This window comes from Camellia sinensis, chromosome 12 (assembly GCF_055761805.1).
Source record: "Camellia sinensis isolate YWXY chromosome 12, ASM5576180v1, whole genome shotgun sequence".
In the NCBI taxonomy this organism is placed as follows: Eukaryota; Viridiplantae; Streptophyta; class Magnoliopsida; order Ericales; family Theaceae; genus Camellia; species Camellia sinensis.
Genome location: NC_138972.1, coordinates 59,147,191 through 59,156,027, shown reverse-complemented (window position 1 = coordinate 59,156,027; position 8,837 = coordinate 59,147,191).

The window sequence follows — 8,837 nt, the reverse complement described above, 5'->3', positions numbered from 1 at the left end:
TGACCGACTGGACGACTGACAAACCAAAACTCTGACTATTTGGACAAACTCAAATTCGAGTTGCGTAGCATTGTTGTAATATTTATATGGTTGTGAGACTCATATTGTCTGAGATCTATACATGAGTATTATGTAAAATTTTTAATAATTTTTTTTTAAGTCTTAGGGCTGATTTGACATCCATGAAAAAAGATAAAAAGTTATTAAAAAAGTCAAAAAGTTATTACTATTCACAAAAAATATATATAAAAAATAAATTTACAAAAAAAAGTACAAGTCAAAAAGATGATCTGAAGTGATGTGCAGTCTGCAGTGTTGCTAGTACAAAAAAGTACAAGTCAAAAAGTTACCACTATTCGGCACATGGGCCCTATCACAGCTCCCGTTTTGATAATCTGAATCGTTCAATATATAGAACTCGTCGAGTATTATATGGCTGTAAAAACTCATGTTGATCGGATATCAATAACTATATGATCAAATTAGTTTTGTATAAAAAAATGGACGGTGCACAAAGTAACGTTTGACAAAAAACTAATCCGATCAGATAGCTATCGATATCTGATCAACGTGATTTTTTACAAAAATATAGTACTCGGCGAATTCTACATATTGAACGGTTCCGATTATCAAAACGAGACCTGTGGTGGGCCCCCACGGGCTGAACAACACCGTCCAGTCAGAACAGCACTGTAGACAATTTGGTCCTATACATCTTGCTGCCAACCGTATGCATGACGGTACCATCACTATCAGTAGACAATTATATATTTAGGGGTAAAATGGTAATTTTATTATTTTATACAATATTTTAATACACATTTTTTCATAAAAAGTCAAAAAGTTATCTCAAACAATCATCTTTTTTTCCTCTACTTTTTAGTCTAAAAAGTCAAAAAGTACATTTATTTAGGACATTCCAAATAATTCCTTAGTATTGTTTTTCAGTAATCAAAATTCTTACTCTCAATTTAGTAGAAGTGATTTTCTCTAACTTAACAAACTAAATCAAACTAAACCTTAAATCCTATTAAATAGGATCGATTACGTAAATTTTTCTTCTTCATACGATTTTACCTTAATAATATATTAAGAAAGAATAATACTAATAATGGACGTTAGTGGACGGGGCAATTGATTCATGTAGCTATTTTTTTAGGATAGTGCGTAAGCCAGGGTTCATGATTAGAGTGGGTGGACCAAACAGCCTTTTCGTTCTAATCTTACTACTAACCTATTAATATTATGTATATCGTTTGCCCAAAATAATAATAATAATAATAATAATAATAATAATAATACTATTATTGGATATTTAAATTTTTTTTGAAGGGAGGTTGGATAAATTTAAAAAAAAAAAAAAAAAAATCGAGGATACAATCACTTGAATCAAACTTGAGTTCCATTAGTTAATATTAATATATATATATATAAAGTTTATTAAAATTTATAAAAATATATATAAGTCTATAGGAATATGTATAATGTATTCTAAATATAAGTCTATAGGAATATGTATAATGTATTCTAAATTTCAAAAATTTAAATATTATTTTAACTTTAACCAATATGTATTGTTATTACTAAAACCCATTTATCAGGTGTTATTGCTGAGTATCATGTGTCATCGCTTAAGAGAATCATATGTGTAAATTCCTGTTAGGGGTGAGCATGGTCCGAATTGGATCGGATTTGGGTAAAACCAGGACCAATCCGTTATCTACGGTTCTTGAAAAATTGGAACCAATCCAATCCGTTTAAATCATGGAACCAATCCGAACCAATCCATTTAAATACGGATTGGATCGGTTTAGGACCACGGATTCACATAATTAAATAACAAAAAATATATATATATATATATATAACACTTTAATTTCATAAAAATATAAACATAGCGCTATATCATTTCCATAATAGCAACATGTTTTTCTATAATAGTGACATATTGTTCTTGAATTTAAACAACCATAAGAAAATACAAACAAAAGTAATAAAATAAGATATTATACGGTTTTAGGTTTGAGTTTAAATTTTATATAGAATAAGAGAAGATACTATGGGGGAGGATGTATAATAAAAATATAGACTATTTGTATACGGTCCGGATCGGTTCCAATCCGGAACCGTGGGGTTCAATCCGGAACCAATCCGTGGACTACGGATTTTTAATTCTTCAATCCGGAACCGAACCGCGGATTCAAAAAACCAATCCAAACCTATCGGATTGGACTGGACTGGATCGGATTACAGATTTCACGGATTCCTTGCTCAGCCCTAATTCCTGTAATACATATCTTAAGAAAAAAAATTGTATATTATATGTTTTAATTATGATATTTGATTTTTTATTATGCCATATTATATTATTAGTTATGACATATTACATTGTTAGTTATGATTTCATTTTGATTTCTTGTGTTGTTATTCAAACTCAAAAGTTAAACCTACTTTCTAGGTACAGTGATTTGTCAAGAAAATTATTGGTTGATAATTAAAAATTTTCTAATTATCAACCAATCATCTTCTGGATAAATCATTAGTTTATAAAGTGAGTCTAAAAAGTAGATTTGTATTTTATTTTTATTTTAACTATGATTGAATATACTTTTAGTTATAATTTAAGTGGTGCTTAGTTATAACTCTTGGTTATGACATATTGTAATATTAATTATGACATATTATGATCGTTATTTTAGTTATAACTTAATTTTTTTTTAAAGTAATATTTAGTTATGATCCATCATCTGGTTGTATGTTTGTTTGGTGATTTTTCAAAATTATTTCTTGGACAAACTTCACTTTATCCCCCTGTGATTTGGGCCAGGTGCGGATCACCCCCTGACACTCAGACATAATCCCCATGTGGTTACTGGATTTAAGTGCACACTAATTTCTGTTAACAAAATATGTAAATTGACAGTTATACCCCATCCTCATATTCATCTTCTTTTTCTTCTCATCTTTATCTTCTTTTCAGTCCTCCTTCTCCTCTTCTTCATTCTTTTTTCCTTTTCACAAACCCAAAAGGTAGATATATATATATATATATATTCTTCCAAAGAAGAAGTGGTAGATTTAGGGTTCACAAATCTACCAAAATAAAAGAAACGCCATCAGAAATCAACAACAACCACCAGCAACAAACCAGAATTAAGGGCAAATAGAAAACTTACCAGCGTCAGGCTTGAAAGATAAGGTACACCACCGAAAAATGGGCTAACCAGAAAAAAGAAAAACATCGTCAGAATCAATGATCGACTTCGGAATCAATGGCAAACTAAAAGCAGCAACAAAAAACCTAGGTCGGCAGCAACGATGTCACAAAAAAACATACCATTACTGATGAAACCTATTGGTATTATCGATGGCAACAAAGTGATCCTACCGGCAAAAGCTCACGAATGGAGAAGAAGCATAATCTATGTATACATATAAATATAGCATTTTGTTCCAAATAGAAGAAGATGTTGGGAGTATTGTTCTAGGTTTTCAAATACACAAGACGAAAGATATCCCAAACTAGATTGCATCGTATCTAGACCATAACCCATTTCCATTAATTTGCGAACCCAATTCCATATATATATATATATATATATATCTGTGTTGAACTGAAAAGCTATCCAATTGCATTATGTGCCTGTTTGGCAGAACTTAAAAGCAGCTTATTTCAGCTTTCAAGTTAATTTAATCTATTTTGATGTGTTTGGTTTACCTTATAGCTTATAGCTTATAGCTTTTTGGAAGTCAGAAATCAGCTTATTCTTTGAGTGGGGCAGGAGATGCTTAATTTATAAGTCAGAAATCAGCTTATGTTCATAGTTATAAGCTATAAGCTGTTTAGGCATAAGCTATAAGCACTTTCCCACAGCTCTACCAAACAGGGCCTATATCTACATCATAACCTAATTCCATTAATTTGCCAAGCCAATCCCATATATATATATATATATATATATCTGTGTGTGTGTGTGTGTGTTGAACTGATCCTCAATTCCAAGGTCTTTCCTTTTTACCATCCCAATTCCATATATATTGTAGGGGGAACAAATATTCGTCACTGTCCGTACACCTCGTGTCCAAGCTATGCTTCACTCCGAATAACCTAAAAACACAACGACGGTGAGCTGCCCAGCGGGTGTGATGCCGGAAAGCCCCTCCGACGATCAAGTTAGCACCCTTTTAGAGAGAGAAAAGAGCGAGAAGACAAAAGAGAGATAATCCTCAGAGCCAAAAATTGTAGACCTCTTATATGGAGGCGCCGCTCAGTCTATATAGCCTCTGCGCGCTACTCTGCTCGTCCTTTCCTGGGCGCATGGTTGTACTGCTGTAGACGTCCCCGAACGCCCCAGGAGGGAATCCCCCCCGTTTTGTTCATTGGGCCCACTACAGTTCAGGACTCAATGTCACGGTCCTGTATCTAATCTCGCAGAGTGCAATGCAAGACCGATGAAATCATCAAAGAGTCCAAATCCGGCAAATCGTTTTTGAAAACAGATTTTTTGAAAGAAGTGCCAAACATGAACTGCTTTGCCAGATACAGAGTCGCCACCTAAATATTTTATTTTGGAAAATTTAGAAAACCCTGACTCGTTGCCTAAGGCCACGTGTCCGTCATCACCAAAGTTGCCTCGGCTCGGGAACTTGGGTACGATTGGGGAAGGTCACTTCGTGAGCACCCTCTCTCGCTCGATCAAAGATCGGCCTCTACTAACCATGATATCTAGTTTTCAAAATATTATGCGTTCTTATTTCGGTTATTAGCCTAGATTTACTATGTGATGCGCACAGCATACAAGTATAGACTAGATCGCCTGAATTGGAACAAAACATTTCATGTTTGTTTATTTGAAAATGGTTTGATGGTGCTACTCGCAAGTAGGCTAAGACGTGGATTTGCCACCCTCGGGTGGGCTTAGAAAACATGATTTTTTCACTATCTAGTGGGTTTAAAACTCCCAATTAATGAATTATTCCAGTTCAAATAACCTAACCTTCACCCACAGGCATTCAGGTAGGTATATCACATAAGCACATAGCCTCATGGTAAGCATGCTGTCATGGCAGTCACTCACACGCATGCAAGGATGCTAAAGCATAAAACTTACCGAGTACTCCAAGCCAAAACAGAAGCTATGTTAGAAATCCATGCATGATCCTAACTATACAGAAATGCCTAATGCAACACATGCAAAATGCAACTACAATAGGCTCTGCTATTCTAAAATGACATGTAGAATGCTACAACTAACAAGTATTCAACTCGGAATTGAAATACAAATGCAGTTAGTATGATGCGCCGAACCCGGTGCATGTAAGACAGATGAATGAATGCAAACATGCTATCATACTGTATGCTAATTGAAACATGCCCTAATCTAGCCATCATAAGCTGGTAAATAAAAGGGAGAAAGACGTGGGGTTGGAAGACATACATCACACACACGCACACTTATTACAATTGCGCCCTCGCTCGGAGGGTCCGAATAAATAATATACAGTCCGAATAAATAGTTAAATATTACAAAACCCTAATTAATTAACAAATTAACTAGGAAAGAGATAAACTAGCATGTAAGCCTATGGACTGCCTCAGCTCTGTTCCAGATGGTGGAATGATGCATGCTTGAATTGCCTGGCGCGGAAATCCATTGCGATGCCCCGATTCACCTTTGTTTACAATTGTTTTCGGAATATTGTGCAACGCTCCAGAAGGCCACTGATTTCTGATTTGCTGCAACAGAGAGCAACAAAGGGGCATGGCAAAGTATTTTCACATATGTATGCATGACTACTCTTCAGGGAGTGTAGTCCTCGATCCTCATGTCACCAATCACGCATCTCGATGCACGATGGCTGAGGAGTCGAATTGCACGACTCAATATGAAATGAATGCATATGAAAACACAACAAGACCTAAACTCTATCATGGGTAATCCGAAGTGTCGGCGACAGAGAATTGAGACATGTTCCGTCACTCGGAGTACGAAACGTCCCTCGTTTCCCGTGCTTGGGCTAACTCCTATCCCAAACACGATACAAATGAGATGGCATACACAATGCGACTAACATACAACCTAGCATACGCAATGCTATGAAATGGCATACACAATGCTCTAGCACGCAACCTAGCATACGCAATGCTATGAATTGAAAAGGCATACACAATGCATAATGGGCTTACACCAACATGAGTGGACCTCAGCCACACTCACATCAGTAGCCGTTAGATGAAAATGAGACAACCGAAATGCGTGCATACATGCACGAATACCAAGGACCGAACCTAAGGCACAACGTGCAACTCTAACAAGGCATGGCAAGGCATGCAACATGGCATTCAAACATGTAAATTTCAGCACTGAAATATGATGCAAAACGATCCTGAATCATGGATATATGGCACCCGATGCATGAGATGAGCCCCGAAACTTCAAAACTAGGCACATGTATTGACTTGTAGCTATACAAAGCATGCATTATTTGACCATGAAGCACAAAGACAGAGCCAAGGTAGTCCCAAAACATAAACATTTCTAGTTCAAAGCATGACCAAAAGATGCTAGCGTGATGGACTAAAATAGCATGCAACTTTGACTAGCAAACATGGTTTACATGGCATGCATATGAAGCATATGAAATCTCACCAAACCAGAAAAAATCAGTGAATAAAACATGCCAAAATATGTCCAAATAATCACTGAAATGCAGCCAACATGTGCAAAATTGAGGGGCTTCTTTGGAAGGGCATACAAGGGGTAATTAAACACATGCATCAAGGACACTTAGCATGGCACAACCAACTCTGGAAATCAAATATGACAGCCCTAAAACTCACCAAATTGACCCTGAAATTGGTCTAGGGAACATGCAAAGAAAGGCCTCTTTGAAGGGCCTTGAATGGGATTGGTCTACACATGCAACATAGACCTAAAATATGGTGAAATGGGCCTCGGACAGAGCCAAGGCAGACCTCAAAACCCTCAGAATGAGGCCTGGAGAGTGACTTCGATGCATGCAAAATAGGGTCCCCTTGGAAGGCCTAAAAGATCCCCAAACAAGACAAGGAGAAAGGGGGTCACCCCCCTCTAATTTTGGCCCTCAAAAATGCATCAAAGACACTGAAAATCCACTGGATTTCAATGGCTAAAAGGCCAAACCATGGCCAATGCAAGTGCTCTAATACATAGCCTTAATCATGAAGGAATGAACCATGCATAGGGGAAGATGACCCCAAACAGAGAATAGACCTTAATCAAACATAAAGATGATATCAAAAAAATATTTTTTTCAGTTTAGGTCGAGGTCTGAAATGGCTCACAAATAAGGCTAATGTATCATGCAAAAACAGTCCTAAAAGAGAGATTGAGCAAACAGGGCAGGAAAAGGCCTCAAACAGAAAAGAGCCCTGCAACAAAGTTGAAGAGGGGCTCAAAACAAGATACTTTCTAGTTTGGGTCGAATCCTAGAAATGCTTGTAAATAAGGCTAACCAATCATGCAAAAAAATACAAATTTGAGGGAAATGGACACTTACCCTTGAAGAGCCGACCTCCAGCTGCTTTTGGACCAGGTTGGTGAGCTTTCAACCTCTGCAAATGACTTCCAAGGTGCTGGAATGGATGATGGAGGTGTGGTGCTAAGGGTTGTAGTGCAAATGGACCAAAAAAGTGAGGGTTTTGGAGCTTTGAGTAGTAACAATGGAGGAGAGAGGTTATGAGCCTTAAGCAAAAGTGTCTAACCTAAGATATGAAGAGGAGGGCCTCTCTTATAGAGAAGAGAGGCCAAAGCTTCTCTTAGAAGCTTCAAAGATCCTCCACACACGTGTATGGAGGATGCACCAAATGGTCCCCAACTGGCACAGCTGGATTACACTCAAAAGGAACAAAAGCAATAAGTAGGTCGGCCAGTTCAAGTGGCCGGCCGGCCACTCCCCCTGGTCGGCCGACTAGGGGTCAAAAGGTTCAAGAACAATTGCTGGTCGGCCTACCTAGAAAGGTGGCCTCCCAGATGAGTAGAACACAGCCCTATGGAGAAAAACCAGAAAATGTGACCTAGGAGAGAGAAAAGCTAGCTTTTTAGAGGAGTTCAAAAGGGTCAAGAGGAATTACTGGTCGGCCTACCCATATTGGTGGCCTCCCAGATGAGTAGATCACAATGGTAGTATGAAAAGCTAGAAAATATGGCTCAAAAGTGGGAAAAACAAGCTTTCTGTCAAAAAAATCGACTTTTGAAGAGAGAAAATGAGAAAACTGGCTTTTCAGGGGAAGAGGTGGCCGGCCACCATCCTACCACCTCCTTAACAGTGAAAATAGAGTCTCTACCAAAAATGGACCAAAATGGATGCAAAACGAAGGTCCGGGGGCCAAAACGCGCGGTTCGGGGCCTTGAAAACAGGCTGTTAGGCACCGGAAGTGGCGTATGACCACGAAGGTGGTCTCCCGGGCCACAGTGTCCCTCTCCCAAACCGAGGTACACAGTCGACGGCTCCGAAAACTGGTAATCGGGCTCTAAATGGGAAAAATGGCCTACGACCACGAAACGTAGCCTACGGCCACTGAGAGATGGTCTACGAGACCTCTTCCTCCCTTTGGAAAGAGAAAACAGAGAAAACAGGACCTGGTTCGCAAACCGAGGCAAAGCACAAAAGAGCCCCGAAGTCTGGAGGCAAGGCTCGCAGCCGAGACTTTGAAACCTCAGAACGAGCACAATATGCAACATCACTGAGCGCTCAACTGGTGACGTCTGAGTCTTAAGGTCGGTCAAAAATGGGGTGTCTACAGTTGCCCCTCTTTGACAGAACTCGGAAGTCAAGAAGTGACGGGAGTGAGTGTC